The following is a 16,713-nucleotide window of genomic DNA, read 5'->3' as shown; positions in this document are numbered from 1 at the left end:
TTAGCACCAAGGTCCCTTTGCGGGTCCCTACTTTAACGGCTGGTAAAACCAGCCCTTAAGGTCGGGTCCCGCAAATGGGACCTCGCAATTAGGCGCTAGGTGTTTAACGGCGCCGCAGCCTTTTACGGCGCCGTTAAACACTTAGCGCCAGGGTGTTATGGCTGTTAATGGGGAACCAGCCTATTTAAATGGCGTCCCTCAAGTTAAGGGATGCGCCGACAATCATCTCCCTGAAATCACATGAGTATATGAACAAGGCGTCTCCTACCTGGTCTTCGGAGGGTATTCGGAGGAAGGGAGTGATTCACCTGACACCCTCTCTCGGCGCTGACCAGTCGGCGCAGAGTGAAGACGCCAGGGAAACTCTCAAGGGGGAAAAAACCCTCGCTGATGGAGTCCAACGGAGGAGGAGCTGGACGGGACAGGATACAGATGCGTGTCTCCGTAGAGTAGGTTTGGCGTCTTATTCCTTTGTGTTGAATTCAACGTCTCCTTCCCTCAGCTGTCCGTGTCGGCTAAAAATGAGAGGGGAGAAGTTATACCTGATAGAAAGGTAGGTGAGAAAGGAAAGTAGGTTCAAGAAAGTGGAACCGACCCTAGGAATCACACTGTACGGAGACGTGGAGAGATTGGATCCCACGTGCAGGACGAAGGTAAATATCTATGTGAAAACAGACACGTTGGTAAATGATTGCAGTTTCAAAGAGAGAGAGTATTGCGATTACGGAGGTCTATCTTTCTTCCTGTACCGTAATCCCGACTGGGTGTTGGAACAAGTATCTGAGGGCAATGATTTGTATTCCAACCGCAGTGGCAGTCGGGAGGTGTGGTCGTGTGCGTGCAAGACGCGGGTTGAGCTGTGCAGAGAAAACAGAGGAGAGGGTAAACAAGCGCTAGTGGAGGGAGTATATAATGGATGACTGATGAAGAATGCTGCCTACTTAAAGTGGAAGGGTCCCGGAGGTTTCCGTGTCATGTTGAGCTATGAGAGGGCTGGCTCAGGAGTTCTGGGTGGTGAACGTGAGGGTTCCTAACGGAAGGGAGTAAAGAATAAAGGCAGTGAGATAAAGGGGGTCATTCCGAGTAGGGCAGTAAGGGTTAACGGTCACCGTTAATGAGACCGGTGCCGTTAAACCCTTACCGCCCTATTCCGAGTTCCCTTTGCGGGTTGGTACTTAACGCCTGCTTTTTGCAGGCGTTAAAAAACCAACCCGCAAAGGGACCTAGGAGCTAATTACGGCACCGTAATTTACGGTGCCGTAATTAGCGCCTTCCCCATTCCCATTGAGCCCTATGGGGCAAAAATGGGAATGGGGAAGGGCCCTTGGTGAATGGGGAATTACCGACCCCGCCAACCTTGGAATGGGGCGGTAATTCCGCCATTCACCATGGCGGAGTCGGAAAAATAACGGCGTCAACCAAGGCGCTAATAGTGCCTTGGTTAACGCCAGGGTCGGAATGAGGCCCACAGTCCTCTTGATATTCGGCGTCCGTGAAATCTAGAAGCGATACTCATGAAGCGTGGCTTCTGTGTACAGTAGCAACGCGATGCTGTGATGGATCCAGGACCGGAAATACGTTCCTGTGATGAATGGGAGGAGCTTGGTCTGCGGTCTCCCGAAACACTGCACTGTCCACCGGTAAAACCCCGGCCATCTTGGATTGGGGAGTTTGGATATTCGAGATATGCCGCCAACGGTGCCAGAATGACCATCTGCCGAAAATACTATGATTGTTCGTAACACAGGGTCGTAATGAGGCCCTAAGTGTAATCACTCTACTTCCAAATCCTCACCGCTGTACACCAGTGTTAGGCAGAATCCTGTGCAGTGCCCTTAGGGACCACTACACACAATTAAGGCTACAAGTGGTAATACAAGGTTTAACTTTGGGAGCCTGTACTACTATGTTATAGTGGTAGCAGTAGCGGAGCAGCCAGGCTTATCTCAAGAGTATGGGCCTCATCACGAGTTGGGCGGTAGCCCTACCGCCAAGCCCCCCCGGCGCTATTAGCGCCGGATCAAGGGTTTGGCAGAAGAGTTATTGCCCATTCCCCATTGGGCCCATTCGGGAATTCCTCATTCCCCATTGGGCACAAAGGGAAAATTCTCGCTATTATCGCCGGTGGATTTCCCACAGGCATTAATCGTGCCAAAAATCGGCATTTTGCCACGTATTTCTCCCCAGCTCAGAGCTGGGGGGAAATCCGCCAAAGCCAGGATCTGGCGGACCCTTAAATGCGGCAGTAATAGCGCTACTGTCGCATTTAAGGGTTACCGCCAGACTCGCGATGAGACCCAATATGAGCAGTAGCAGAGATTACACAAAGGAACCACAATTACTGTGACTCAAGCAAACACTGACTCAAGGTTTCAGGTAAGAAAATATAAGTACATTTATTTTTAAACCATCTGTTATAAAACACAACACTTCTATTAGTTCAAAATCACACATAAAATACACTACAACCAACCAATTCACTTGGTACAGTATAACTCAAGGTAAGTACCCTATGTTTTAACGGACCGGTGTTATGAAACAAAAGACGTTACCGGGAATATGTATGCAATCACTTTTTGACAGTAATGACAGTTCGGTCTTACTAAAGATACGCATTTCCGCGGCAAGAAATATTACCGGGGCAAAAAAACACTTAGCACCTGAGTTAACCAGAGCGAGTTGGGGGCAAAAATCATAGGCAATACTTTTGTAAGGGCAGACAGAATTACATACATGCCAACATTCTGTGACCAGAAATCTGTAGGAATCTTAAAGTTTCAAAAATAGTCAGGCGAGGAGGTAATGATAGGAATAGGGCGCGTCAGCAGCCCATTGTCATTGAATGAGCCCGCCGCCGCGGGTGCATTCAATGACAATGAGGCGCCTGCCACGCCTTCTGCCATCACGCCAGCTCAGGGGAGCCCTTGAAAGACTCACCAGAGTTGACGTGGTGGGGGGCTAATGGCGCCTTTTGTGAAAGGCACTCGCGGTGAAGGGGGCGCCCTTAGCCCACCGCCATGGGTGCCTTTTACATCAAAGGCCTGCATGTTGCGCCTTCTCCCACTACGTCAGCTCGGGGAAGTCCGTGAAAGACTCCCCCGAGCTGGCGTGGTGGGGGGCTAATGGTGACTTTGGTCAAAAGGCACCCGCGGTGGAGGGGCGCTTTTAGCCCACCGCCGTGGGTGCCTTTGACATTAAAAGCCTGTATGCTGCGCCTTCTCCCGCTAAGCCAGCTCGGGGAAGTCCTTGAAGGACTCCCCCGAGTTGGCGTGGTGGGGGGCTAATGGCGCCTTTTGCCAAAGGCACCCGCGGCGGAGGGGTGCTTTTAGCCCACCACCGTGGGTGCCTTTTACATTAACAGCCTGCATGCCGCGCCTTCTCCCGCTACGCCAGCTCGGGGAAGTCCTTGAAAGACTCCCCCGAGTTGGCGTGGTAGGGGGGTAATGGCATCTTTTGCCAAAGGCACCTGCGGCGGAGGGGCGCTTTTAGCCCACCGCCGTGGGTGTCTTTGACATTAACAGCCTGCATGCCACGCCTTCTCCCGCTACGCCAGCTCGGGGAAGTCCTTGAAAGACTCCCCCAAGCTGGCGTGGTGGGGGACTAATGGCGCCTTTTGCCAAAGGCACCCGCGGCGGAGGGGCACTTTAGCCCACTGCCGTGGGTGCCTTTGACATTAAAAGCCTGCATGCCGGGCATTCTCCCGGTACGCCAGCTCGGGGGAGCCCTTTAAAGACTCCCCCGAGCTGGCGTAGGCAAAAACAAAAAAAATGTAAAAGAAATAAAAAACATTTTTTTTAACCAAAAAAATCGGTATTTGGTGTCAAAAAATCGGTAGGCGGTAGGACTGCTTAAAAAGCGGTATCCTACCGCCTAAATCGGTAGGGTTGGCAAGTATGGAATTAGAGAACACTCGGTGACAGAAATTCAAGAGTCAATAGGCCAGAGCCAGTGTCAAGTGGAACCGGCTTCCTGTTGTCGAGGATCACACAGTCGGACAGTTCAAGATTCAACGTTGCCAGGAGTACTTAGATATTGTCAACAGAGGAAGCTAAAGTTATAAGAAGGAGGGAAGATAAGAGCCAGCCTTGGAGGAGGAGAAGAGGGATTCACCCTAGCTCCTCGAAGCAGAACATAGTACCTTATTCAAAGAAGAAGCGGGTGCCACGGCAGTTGTTCCTGGTAGGTTCCTGCAGACCCACAGTTCCTGGAGCTTCGGCAACAAGGAGGACATCTGGAGGAGTCTGCAGAACGCAGGGATAAAGCCAGCAGCAGCGACGGTGAATAAAAGGTGCCCTCCTTAAAAACAGGAGAGGCTCTTCAGATGGCTATCCGGACCACTACAGCAGTGTGCAGCGATTTCGACCATGAAGAGGATCCTCTGGCTGTGGAAGAACAGCTGGTTGACCCCACCAGGCTCAAGGGAAGAAGGCTCCGGACTGGATCTTCTCTGGTCGTCGAAGGGTAGATAGCTCAGGACTGCAGCAGGGCTTCACCGGGACGGGATAGTTGCAGCAGCCGTCTTCTTCTACTCTTCTCTTCGGTCCCTTGTAGTTCCAGTGCCGACTCTGACTTCCAGCCCAAGAGTCCTGCCTTTTATGAGAAAATCCCCCATTCACACAGCCTGGCTGTCAATCACGCCGCAGGGGGGTTGTCCGGCCCGGACAACAACCTCAGCCAATCATGGCAAAGTGCGACTTGGGTTTCCTAGGATACCCTGTGCAGGGGGTGACTACACCCTTCCCTCACATTCAGCCTACCTAGACACCAAGGCGCGTAGAGGAGGGCTTCTTGGCAGAAGCCCGCCAAAAGACAGTGAACAAAGAAGGCAAACCTGGTTTGCCGCGCAAATTAAAACAAAAGAAATGGCGAATAAACCCGACCGGAGCCAAAAGAAAAAGTATTTGGTCAAGCGGGTTTATGTTCGAGGCTATTATAATAGCCTAAAACAATACCACGTTTATATACTATAAACGCGGTAGAAAAGTTAGGGTAGATACCACTGCCACCAGCCAAGTCTAAATGTTAAAAGAGCAAAACAATGCTCTAGGAGGTACAGATAAAAAGGGCTAAGAAGTAACCCTTTCCAATACTCCATGTAAGATGGGGTGTACTGGATCTGTGGTTAAATGTCTGTGGGTCTGATCACGACTTGGGCGTTACCACCAGCAGTATTACTGCTGGCAGTAATAGCCCTACCGCCAAACTCCCCGGCGCTAATAGCGCCGGATCACGAGTTCGGCAGTAAAGTAATTCCCCATTCCCCATTGAGCCCATTCGGGAATGCCCCATTCCCCATTGGGCTCAATGGGGGAAATTCACGCTCTTACCGCAGGCGGATTTCCCGCCGGTTGTAATAGCGCAAATTTTCGGCGGATTTCCCCCCAGCTAAGAGCTGGGGCGAAATCCGTGGAAGTCCTGATTTGACGGACCCTTAAATCCGGCAGTATTAGCGCTACCGCCGGATTTAAGGGTTACCGCCAAAGTCGTGATCAGGCCCTATGTAAAGTTAATGGCAACTTTACCCATTTCTGGGGGACAGTAGTCAGCCCCAGAAATGGAGTCGGTGGGAAATCTAAAAGACAACCCTGTGTCACTGCACTGAAGGTGCTGGTAACACACAAAAGAAGGGGGCTACTGAAGTGGTGTACTCCAGGGCCCACAATCACAAAAAACAGATGAAATACACATGGCAAAACATGGGTAAGAGTGGGGGAAAGCTCACACTCTTACCAAGTGAAAAAAATAAACTCCAGAAATCCAGCAAAGCTGCTGAGGGAACTAGGTAAGGGAAATTAGCCATTGAATGGGAATTCTCCCTAACAAAGAAAGATAGTTATTCACTTAGTATTCAACAATTTTTGAGAGCACTAGCGCTCTGGCTAGGGTAATGCAACTGGATGGCGAGAGGAAAGCTTTGCAAGCATTGATGAACTTATTTGTGTAAGCCGTTGAGGAGGCTGTGGCGTTTACTTCTTTTTTGAGCGAGAGTGTGGAATCCAAATAAACCCCTAGTGTTTTGATTTCTTTGGCCACTGTGATTAGGTTGCCATCTGTGTTGATAGAAGCGTAACGGGGTCCAGTGTGTTTAGCCGTGGTTGGGAGCCGATGAGAAGGAGCTCAGTTTTCTCGTCGTTAAGGCATAAGCCGTGTTCTGCCATCCAGGCTTGGATCTCCAGGTAGAGGTTGTTAATCCGTTTGGAGTCCTCTTCATAGCAACCTGATAGGGTGATGAGAAACTGGCTATTGTCAGCATAGTTTGTGTATGTGACATCCAGGTTATCTAGGCGGTCGAACAATAGCTTTTTAAAGATATTGTATAAGGTTGGCGAAACGCACAAACCTTGGGGGATGCCACAAAGGATGGGGATAGGGTGGACTGAAGCCCCCGGCGAAAAGACCCGGGTGGTTCGGTTGGCTAGTAAGGATTGGACCCAGGCGGTTGCCTGACTGGAGAATGCAGCTGAAGCCGTCAGATGTTCCGTGAGGATCTGGTGGTCAACGAGGTCGAAGGCTGCCGAGAGGTCAAGCAGCAGGTGAATGGCTAGATTGCCCTTGTCCTTCGCCTCGTGCTAAACTCCAGTGTGCCGCCTTGTCCCGTGCTGAAAACATGGGGAAGGGAAGCCAACGGCTTGAATATCCTGACATATCATTTCTTGAACACTTTTCCTTTGCATAACATTGTTTCCCACACTATTTGTTGCACCCTGTATCAACCTATGGTTGTGCTCTCCAGCCTTACTTACACCCCACTACGCCCAAGACTGCACCTGCCTACACCTACTCTTACTGTATGCCCTACTGGCATTAGGACATTTGTCCAGCGCCATAGGCCACAACCACACCACGTTACTGCACTCAACTGTGGCAAGTTTGAGTGTACCCAATATGGGGACCATACCTATCTCCCTAACCCAGATGAACCTTTTCGCTCAGCATAGCACATCCTCCAGATATCCTATTTGCCACCACCATACTACTCCTGACCAACATCCACCCACACACCACATATTAAACTCTGGCATAATCAAAACTAATCTTCCATGCCACACTCTATTATGCAACACCATACTCTGCTGTAAATTGATCAGATCCACAATCCACTCATACCCCTCGAGAGCCACGTAGCCCCGGTGATAGACAAACTGTTCAGTGAATGGGGAATCCCTGCCACCGCCAAGACTGACAATGGCCCCCATTCCAAGGGCATGAATTCAGAATGCTCGCTGACCACCTAGGTTTCCACAATCAAAAGATCACACTGCTGTGGCCCCAAGCCAACGGCATGGTGGAAAGATTTATGGCCACAATAAAGCAAACCAGGCAAAAAGCATTACTAGATCAGATGCCGCAGCCGCAAGTGATGTGCCGAATATTACGGAGCTACCGGAGTACACCCCGCGAGGCGACAGAACGAGCACCCGTGGAACTCATAGGGCCTCATTATGACCCTGGCGCTAAGGGGTTAACAGCGCCGTAAAAGGCTGCAGCACCGTTAACCCCTTAGGGCCTAATTATGAGGTCCCTTTGCGGCTCCCGACCTTAACGGCTGGTCTGGACCAGCCGTTAAAGTAGGACCCGCAAAGGGACCTTGAAGGTAATTACGGTACCGCAATTTGCGGTACCGTAATTACTGCCTTCCCCATTCCCATTGAGCCCTATGGGGCAAAAATGGGAATAGGGAAGGGCCAATGGTGCATGGGGAATTACCGCCCCGCCAACCTTGGAATGGGATGGTAATTCCCCATTGCACCATGGCGGACACGTTACAATACCGGCAGCAACCATGGTGCTAATTGCGCCATTGGTTACTGCCGGTGTTGTAATGAGGGCCATAGTCAGATACAGGCCATGGACCGCCTCTCCCAGATGGAAGTCTACACCCCATAATTGGATGCTGAAATTCGAGAAAGGGATGCAGAGAAGAAAAGAAAGGCCAAGGAATGGGCGGACCGAAAGAGAAGAGCGAAACAACAACAGCTCGAAGTAGGGGAAACCGTCCTGGTCCGACAAAGACAGCAGGGGAAGATGGGCTCCTGCTATAACCCGGAACCATTTCTGGTCACGGCCATCAAAGGGCCGATGGTAACAGCCACAGGAGAACAAGGCGACATAACACGGAATGTGTCATTCTTTCGGAAGCTCTACCTAGAAGAGCCTGAACCAAGTGAAGAACCAATGACCAAGCCGGAATGCGAGGACGCCGAGAGTAGGGAGGCCAACTATCCCGGATTTCGTGGGAATGTCCCGGAATTAGCGACTCTGTCCCGCAGTTTGCAGAGTGGCTGTGCGGGGCGCAGGTTGTCCCGACTTGTGTCGGGACAACATGCCTTCAGCACGGCGCTGCCACCTGCTGTTTTCTTTCTCCGGGCAGCTCTGCCATAGCTCTCAACCATTTGTGTTGCAAAGGCGGGTGAAATCACCCGATTTTGTTTTTGGCGGGTGAGATGCCCATTGGAATCAATGGGCGTGCAGGAGGCTTGGTGGGTGAGTCAGCCCTTTACAAGGCTATGACTCTGCGGCCCCGGCTCCTTTTGAGCCTATAGGTTGGGCTGTAACGCTCTGACACCTGGCCTAATTCAAATGCTAATGCTTTGTTCCTGGGGTCGTGATGGTCATGTTTGCAGTTAAAAAACGTGACCATCATCTCCCAAGGACAAACCATTTGCATTTCAATTAAGCCATGAATTAACAGCCATTAAAAAAATGTAAATTAAAAAAAGGGGCGGGCCAAACGTGAATGACGTGACATCATCACCGCCTTGTGGGCAAGTGTCACGCGAAAGACTATCAAAGAGTTGGCCACCCTAGCCGAGAGACCGCCGGTCGAGACAGCTGGTGAAACTCGAGAGCCGGCGGGAAGACCCCAGCAGGCCACACGGAAACCCCAAGGGCTGATTGAACAGATGTAGCCCACAGGCTTCCTCGCTAAGTGCGGGGGAGGTGTTGCCGGGGGAAACGAGCATGGCCCCTTTAAGGAAAAGAGGGCACAGGACAACGGGCGAGAGCGGGAAGCGGGAGGAAGGGGGATGGTGGGGCAAGGGAAGAGGAGTTCAGTTATGTTGAGAAAAGAAAAAAAAAGGGGCTAACACCAACTTATCTAAATAATATTGTCCAGTTACGAAAACAAAAAATCCTCTACAGCCTTACAGAACTTTTTTTTGTGTCATGTAAATACAGGGCCTCATTACGACCCAGGCGCTAATGGGTTAACGGCGCCGTAAAAGGGTGCGGCGCCGTTAACCTATTAGCGCCTAATTACGAGGTCCCTTTGCTGGACCCGACCTTAACGGCTGGTGTAGACCAGCCGTTAAAGTAGGGACCCGCAAAGGGACCTTGGTGCTAATTGAAATTTGTGGCACCGTACTTAGCGCCTTCCCCATTCCCATTGAGCCCTATGGGGCAAAAATGGGAATGGGGAAGGGCCATGGTGGCATGGGGAATTACCGCCCCACCAACCTCGGAATGGGGTGATAATCCCCCATTCCGCCATGGTGGACTCTGGAATGGGAATGGGGCTTTAATTCCACCATTCACCAGGGCGGAGTCGGAACAATAACGGCGTCAACCAAGGCGCTAATAGGGCCTTGGTTAACGCCAGGGTCGGAATGAGGCCCAATGTCTCTCTCTGAGCATGCGCTGCCTTCGCAGATTCCTGGGTCTACCTTGGCTGTGGATCCTCACTGCGCATGCTCTACTTATACATCCCTTTCTGCACAGGCTTTCATGAAGCGTATCTGAGCAATGCGCGCGCGCGTGTGTATGCGTGCGTGCGCGCGCGTCTGGTGTCTCCCCGTGAGCGCATGAATCAGGCACCTGTCTCTCTGCACTGAGCATGTGTGGTTGCTCCATGTCTGCGCATGCTCCCCTCTTCTCTGCTCATGCTCTATGATAGATGTCTCAGCACTACGCATGCTCTGGGATCAGTGTCTCAGCTCTACACATGCTGTGAGATCAGTGTCTTAGCTCTACGCATGCTCTGGAATCAGTGTCTTAGCTCTACACATGCTGTGAGAGCTGTGTCTCAGCTCTGCGCATGCTCATACGATCTCTTCTCAGCTCTACGCATGCTCTGGGATCAGTGTCTCAGCTCTGCGCATGCTCCTCCGATCTCTTCTCAGCTCTGCGCATGCTCTGGGGATTGTATCTCCGCTCTGCGCATGTCTGTTACCTGCTCTGCGTCTCGGCTCCTCCGATGCACACCCACAACAGCTCAGCCCCCGGTAGTCACTCTGGGAAGCTCTGAGAGGCTCCGGGCGGTGGGCGTGTCCCTGGAACCCCCTCCTCAGTCCCTCTGGGAGGTGGGTGTGTCCCTGGAACCCCCTCCCGGCCTCATTCATACCTCAAAGGCTAGAGATTGAGACGGAGGCGTCTCGTAAGCGATGAAGCGGTAATTACTGCAGGTGAGGGACACTTCTATGACGTCACACCCAAGCCTTCTAGAAACATCTGGGAAACATAACATAGAACCAGTGCAAGGTCTATTATCAACAGTGAACTGCCCCCCCACCCCCACGCTTGCATGAGACCCCAAGTCTCTGTGGATCGCTCTTCTCCTAAAAAGAAAGTAGTCTTCACAGGGGAAATGTGGCCCTGTCTCTGCTTTTCCTCCACAAACCTTCCATTAACCCTTTCTCCTGTGCATCTGATGCAGGCCGGGGTACAGGCCCCGCAGCAGATGCGCGGGTGCCCATTTCAACATGATGGCTGGATCCCCCTTTGCTTCAGTCTGAGGCACCCTTGCGTTGCACTTGCATACATTATAATGGAGACAAAGGGCCTCATTACACGGAAGGCGTTGATCCAGGGTGCTATTAGCACCCTGGACCATGCCGGTAAATTACCGGCACCGCCTTGGCGGAAAGGGGATTTACCGCCCCATTCCAAGGTTGGTGGGGCGGTAAATCCCCCTTCCGCCATTGCCCTTCCCCATTCCCATTTCTGCCCCATAGGGCTCTATGGGAATGGGGAAGGCGCTAATTACGGCACCGCAATTTTGCGGTGCCGTAATTAGCTCCGAGGTCCCTTAGCGGGTTGGTTTTTAACGCCTGCAAAAAGCAGGCGTTAAAGCACCAACCCGCTAAGGGACCTCGTAGTAAGGCGGTAATGGTTAACGGTCACCGTTACCATTAACGGTGGCCGTTAACCATTACCGCCTTCCGTGTAATGAGGCCCAAAGAAGCAGTGGTTAATAGCCACCGATCAACACGAGACGGCCACCAAGGAGCTGAAACACTAAATGCACATCGTTGCCTTTTTAACACTGGTTCCTCTCCATCAGCCATTTGATGACAAAGAAGGGTTTATAGCTTTTCAGTGGGCATTTAGTGGTTTACCTCCCTGCTCACTGGCTAGCCGTCTAGTGATAATCAACAGATGTTATCCCTGTTTGTATTTCTTTGTTTTAAATATGCGCTTTTCAGAGCTTGCATTACACGCTTCTTTTGCTGGAGCTTATCAGGTTGCCACTTCCAAGTGATGGGCTGAAGCAAATTAATGTTGTAACATGAGCGCTTCAAAGCACACATTTAAAGCCCCAGAACGAAAATATTATAAAAAATAATCTATTGCAGCGTTCTTCAACTAATGTCTGGCAACATGGGGGCAGCTGCTGGGGGCCCCCTTGAACCTCGAGCCCTTTCATGTGATAAGGTTGAAAGGCCCTGGTGCCGTCCCTGGCGGGTTATGATGGTGGGGGTGGAAGTTGGGGTGAGATTGGCAGCTCCTTCTCTGGTCATTTCAATTATATATTTGCTCTGGATGTCATGTAAATGCTGGAGTATTTAATTGAGATAATTCCTATGTTATATTAATCATATGATAATGTTTCCTTTCTCCAGACCTGAATACGTTATTGGTGTGTGGTCGGGTTCTGCGAAAAGGAAGAAGAAAAGGCTACAAAATGTAAGTAAATGCTGTGATAGATGTATGCCTCTCTGCATCCATTGTTCTTTGCTTATGTCTTCTGAACTGCGTACCCATGCTCTCCCTGTCCCCTGTCCCCTGTTCCCTGTCTCTACTCTTTTTTCTCCCTTCATGCCCAGGGGTGAAATAGGAAGCAAAAGTTCCAATCCTTGCACGAATTTAGACAGCACTTCCCTCCTACCGCACAAACAGTGCAGGCAAGACCGGGAGCTTCGTCTGCCTCAGAGTAGCATGTACACCGTGTCTGACTGCCTATCAGGATCAAAAGGAATTAACCTCGCAGTCTCCTCTACAATGCCCTTAATGGACAATGGGCCTCATTACACGGTAGGCGGTAGGGATTTACCGGTACCGGTAAAATACTGGTACCGGTAAATCCCTGCCGCCTTACTACGAGGTCCCTTAGCGGGTTGGAGTTTTAACGCCTGCTTTTTGCAGGCGTTAAATACCAACCCGCTAAGGGACCTCGGAGCTAATTACGGCACCGCTAAATTGCGGTGCCGTAATTAGCGCCTTCCCCATTGAGCCCTATGGGGCAGAAATGGGAATGGGGAAGGGCAATGGCGGAAGGGGGATTTACCGCCCCTCCAACCTTGGGATGGGGCGGTAAATCCCCTTTCCGCCAAGGCGGTGCCGGTATTTTACCGGCATGAGCCATGGCGCTAATAGCGCCATGGCTCACCGCCTACCGTCTAATGAGGCCCAATATTCTTGTGTTTCCACGTTTCTACGTTTCAGAGCCAGTTCGGAACCAATGGGATGCCTAAAGGTTTTGTTGTCCGTACATAGGTGAACCGAGCTTGCTACCTGTTCACACTGTTCACACCTAGCACACGTATTCCACTTGCTATGCGTAAAATACCGGCACCGCCTTGGTGGAAAGGGGAATTACCGCCCCATTCCAAGGTTGGCGGGGCGGTAATTCCACCTTCCACCATTGCCCTTCCCCATTCCCATTTTTGCCCCATAGGGCATAATGGGAAAGGGGAAGGTGCTAATTACGGCACCGCAAATTGCGGTACCGTAATTAGCTCCCTGGGTCTCTTTGCGGGTTGGTTTTTAACGCCTGCAAAAAGCAGGCGTTAAATTCCCCAACCCGCAAAGGGACCTCGTAGTAAGGCGGTAAGGATTTACCGGTACCGGTAAACCCTTACCGCCTACCGTGTAATGAGGCCCATAGTTTCATTAGAGGGTGAGCCGAAAAACGGCCTTGGCTCAGCTGGACTGCCACAACCAAGAATTTTACCTCCAAATAACTGAGGTCCCACACTTCCCTCTGCTCGCATAGATACAACTCTCCAGATACGTATAGGGCCTCATTACGACCCAGGCGGTAAGTTACCGCCTGGGCCGTGACTTTACCACCATGGCGTAAACTACGTTTACGCCATGGTGGTTGGCGGATATACCGCCCCATTCCGACCTTGGCGGGGCGGTAAATCCCCATTTTCCCATTTACCCTTCCCCATTCCCATTTTGCCCCATAGGGCATAATGGGAGTGGGGAAGGCGTTAATTACGCCACCGTAAATTACGGTGGCGTAATTAACTCCATGGTCCCTTAGCGCCATGGATTTTAACACCTGCTAAAAGCAGGTGTTAAAACCTCCATGGCGCTAAGGGACCTCGTACTCAGGCGGTAAGGGTCGGCGCTGTTTACGCCGCCGTAAAACCCTTACCGCCTGAGTTGTAATGAGGCCCATAGTGTTTAATGACCTCCAGGTCTTAATCGTTCAGTGCCCGTTTGGATCTTTGCTGTTCATTACCAAAATGTTTGACGTAGTGATGTTAATGATGTTAATAGAAAGGTGAACTTATCTAGGAAAGCACTGATACAATTCAAAGCTCTCTGGAGGCCTATGGGGTCATATCGCAGATGACCATGTCATCTGCATAATTCAGATATTGCAATTTAGAGACACCCAATACCGGGGGGTTTGTCCTCGCCGACTCCCAACAACAAGGCATATCTTTTATATAAAAATTAAATAGAAAAGGCGTGAGGACACACCCCTGCCGTAGACCCTGATTAGTCTCTATCCAGTTCGTACATGACCCATGCGCGTTCAACCTGATCTTTATTTTTTTACCCATATGGAGAGCTTCCAACATGCTGATTAAGGGATTGGCATAACCATTGTCATTACATTTTTTCCAAAGTACTGCCAGATTAAGACGGTCAAAAGCTTTACTTATGCAACGGAAGGCCAGACAACCAGGTCTCCCTTGTACTTTTAATTGCTTAGCCAATAAGGACAGGACAAAGCTATTCATGACAGTACACGCTGCCTTCTTAAACCCAGCCTGACAGAAGTCTAAACAGTTTGCTTTTGCGGCTCAATTTTGGAGCTCATTTTAAACTTATCCTGGCAAAGATTTTATTTGAGGCATCCAATAGTGAAATCGGCCTGTACTACAGTAGGGATAGTGTTGTGATCCTCACATGAATCGTAACACCTCTGGAGTTCAGTAAAGTTCACGCCTAGGTCGGTACGATGAATAAGTGAAGCCCAGCAGGGCCTCCTTAGGGAGGGTGACCTTCCTTTGAAATACCACTCTGTCCTGGATTGTAAGTATGGACAGGATGGTGGTTCACCTATAAGAGCAAAAAATACAACCAGGTATTCAACAGGCTGAAACGAAATGAAGGAGAGTTTGAGTACCAGAATGACCGTAAGGTAGACAATGGGCCTCATTCCGAGTATGGCGGTAAGGGATAGCGGCCACCGGTAACGAGACCGGTGGCGGTAATCCCTTACCGCCATACTCCGAGTTCCCTTTGCGCCCTCGCCCTTAACGCCTGCTTTGAGCAGGTGTTAAAGTCGAGGGCGCAAAGGGGCCTCCAAGCCAATAACGGTGACCGTAATGAACGGTCACCGTTATTTGCATCTTCCCCATTCCCATTGAGCCCTATGGGGGCTCATTTGGGAATGGGGAAGAGCCTTGGTGAATGGGGAATTACCACCCCGCCAACCTTGTAATGGGGCGGTAATTCCGCCATCCACCGAGGCGCTGCCGGTCCGGGTACGGCGTCAACCAAGGCGTTAATAGCGCCATTGGTTAGCGCCGTACTCGGAATGAGGCCCAATGTAAGTAAAATGGGGAAGTGAACTAGAGACTAACCTGAAGGTGCTGGGAATAGACTTTATATGAAGATCAGCTGTAGGTGGTAAAAACTTTTTATGGAAAAAGTGTACTGGCAGATCTCCTGGATAGGAGGAGTAAACAAGGTTATTGGAGTCTTCAGGGAGGTAGGTAGAAGGGGAGTGGTAGTTAATTTTGTTAGTAAGGACTTAATTCCCAGGCGAAACGAGGACTCACTAGTGGAAAAACAGATAAGCAATGACAACAGCAAGGCGTCCACAGTTCAATGCTCTCTGATAGCAGACAAAGGGTAATCCAGTAAGAAATAATTTATTCAAAAATGGGTCAAAAACCAAGTTATCCAAGGAAACAAGAACGGAGTCCAGTAGGAATCCTTAATACAAAAATAGGTCAAGAGCCAGCAAAATCAGCACGAAAGAACAGTACCATTAAGGGTTAATACAAAGGCAAGGTCGGTATTACCAGAGCAAAAGTCGAAGTCACTGATGAAATCCGATTTGAAAGAGTTTAGCACAGGTGTAGGTCGAAAGCCAGGAAATCAATGGAACACACGGAATCAAGGAACAAGAAGCGTAGAAACTTCATTTAGAAGCACAGCCAAATGAATAGTGGGTGTTTTTAAGCGTCTCGTTGGTAGCCGCTCCTGATGACGTAACTGTGCGCGGTGTCAGTAGTGGTAGTGTAGTCATGACAACTGAAGGGGGCGTGGTCGCCAGGGAAAACCCAGGCTGTCTGGTACTACGACGGTCTTGGAGATGCCATGGCAACTACTAGCATCTAGTGCCGGTCACATTTGTGTTCCGGCCCTGCACACAGTGACGAGGGATGGCAGGGCTCCAGCCCCGCACACAGCAGAGCGTGACTGCTGGGCTCCGGTCCCAGAAGTGGCAGTGAGGGATGGCGGGAGCCGTGACCGATTGTCTGGCCCCTCCCATAAACATCAAATCTATTTGGGCTGCACCCTAGCGCTTTGGGAATTCCCGATTTAGCAGAATGTTTCCAAACAATCAAGACATTGGGCCTCATTACGACCCTGGCAGAAAACCATGGTGCTATTAGCACCATGGTCCATGCCGATAACTTACCGACTCCGCCATGGAGAAAGGGGGAATTACCGCCCCATTCCAAGGTTGGCGGGGCGGTAATTCCCCATTCACCATTGGCCCTTCCCCATTCCCATTTTTGCCCCCATAGGGCTCAATGGGAATGAGGAAGGCGGTTACTACGGTACCGCAAATTGCGGTACCGTAATTACCTCGAAATTCCCTTTGCGGGGTCCTTCCTTAACGGCTGGTAAAACCAGCCGTTAAGGTGGGGACCCGCAAAGGGACCTCGTAATTAGGCGGTAAGGGGTTAACAGCGCCACCACCTTTTACGGCGCCGTTAACCCCTTACCGCCTAGGTCGCAATGAGGCCCATTGACTGCTCTGAGGGCGTTATTTGGATCACCTGTAGTTATTTTAAATATTACTGTTAGGGAGTATTCTCAGAAATTTGCTAATGCCTCTCTTTCTTAGAGACCCCCACCACTTTTGCTGGACTCTAGGATTTCTTAATTTTTAACCTGGAGAGAGTGAGCCCTTTTTCCCACTCTTTCATGTATTTTCTTTTCTGTGATTTGTACTCTGTGTTTCCTTTTGTTTTTGGAGTCTGACAAACTCCATAAGCATCCTTTTACATTTTGTTA

The 16,713-nt window shown here is 50.5% G+C and overlaps 1 protein-coding gene across 5 annotated transcripts in view; it reads left to right on the top strand.

Annotated features, from left to right (window-relative positions):
- LOC138570311 (zinc finger protein 84-like) overlaps window positions 1-16,713 on the top strand; it is a 362,312-nt gene that overhangs the window by 311,504 nt on the left and 34,095 nt on the right. For 2 of the 5 annotated variants that reach the window (XM_069649092.1, XM_069649089.1), the window contains exons 1-2: window positions 10,180-10,400; window positions 11,838-11,901. The exons of 1 other annotated variant lie outside the window; for it this stretch is intronic. The gene's annotated coding sequence lies outside the window, so the exon portion shown is untranslated. Of the gene's footprint in view, window positions 1-10,179; window positions 10,401-11,837; window positions 11,902-16,713 lie in introns of those variants that run through there. 2 more of the 5 variants (XM_069649090.1, XM_069649091.1) reach the window with 1 other exon arrangement.

The sequence above is a fragment of the Ambystoma mexicanum genome, chromosome 2q (assembly GCF_040938575.1).
Source record: "Ambystoma mexicanum isolate Mex_15411 chromosome 2q, UKY_AmexF1_1, whole genome shotgun sequence".
NCBI lineage: Eukaryota > Metazoa > Chordata > Amphibia > Caudata > Ambystomatidae > Ambystoma > Ambystoma mexicanum.
The sequence above is the reverse complement of the archived record's forward strand: the minus strand, read 5'-3'. Positions and strand labels throughout refer to the sequence as shown.